Raw genomic sequence first — 1,428 nt, forward strand, 5'->3', positions numbered from 1 at the left:
TACCATACAAATTCAATATAAAATTTATACCCATAGTAATACCATACAAATTCAATATAAAATTTATACCCATAGTAATACCATACAAATTCAATATAAAATTTATACCCATAGTAATACCATACAAATTCAATATAAAATTTATACCCATAGTAATACCATACAAATTCAATATAAAATTTATACCCATAGTAATACCATACAAATTCAATATAAAATTTATACCCATAGTAATACCATACAAATTCAATATAAAATTTATACCCATAGTAATACCATACAAATTCAATATAAAATTTATACCCATAGTAATACCATACAAATTCAATATAAAATTTATACCCATAGTAATACCATACAAATTCAATATAAAATTTATACCCATAGTAATACCATACAAATTCAATATAAAATTTATACCCATAGTAATACCATACAAATTCAATATAAAATTTATACCCATAGTAATACCATACAAATTCAATATAAAATTTATACCCATAGTAATACCATACAAATTCAATATAAAATTTATACCCATAGTAATACCATACAAATTCAATATAAAATTTATACCCATAGTAATACCATACAAATTCAATATAAAATTTATACCCATAGTAATACCATACAAATTCAATATAAAATTTATACCCATAGTAATACCATACAAATTCAATATAAAATTTATACCCATAGTAATACCATACAAATTCAATATAAAATTTATACCCATAGTAATACCATACAAATTCAATATAAAATTTATACCCATAGTAATACCATACAAATTCAATATAAAATTTATACCCATAGTAATACCATACAAATTCAATATAAAATTTATACCCATAGTAATACCATACAAATTCAATATAAAATTTATACCCATAGTAATACCATACAAATTCAATATAAAATTTATACCCATAGTAATACCATACAAATTCAATATAAAATTTATACCCATAGTAATACCATACAAATTCAATATAAAATTTATACCCATAGTAATACCATACAAATTCAATATAAAATTTATACCCATAGTAATACCATACAAATTCAATATAAAATTTATACCCATAGTAATACCATACAAATTCAATATAAAATTTATACCCATAGTAATACCATACAAATTCAATATAAAATTTATACCCATAGTAATACCATACAAATTCAATATAAAATTTATACCCATAGTAATACCATACAAATTCAATATAAAATTTATACCCATAGTAATACCATACAAATTCAATATAAAATTTATACCCATAGTAATACCATACAAATTCAATATAAAATTTATACCCATAGTAATACCATACAAATTCAATATAAAATTTATACCCATAGTAATACCATACAAATTCAATATAAAATTTATACCCATAGTAATACCATACAAATTCAATATAAAAT

The sequence above is a fragment of the Microplitis mediator genome, chromosome 8 (genome assembly GCF_029852145.1).
Source record: "Microplitis mediator isolate UGA2020A chromosome 8, iyMicMedi2.1, whole genome shotgun sequence".
NCBI classification, from domain to species: domain Eukaryota; kingdom Metazoa; phylum Arthropoda; class Insecta; order Hymenoptera; family Braconidae; genus Microplitis; species Microplitis mediator.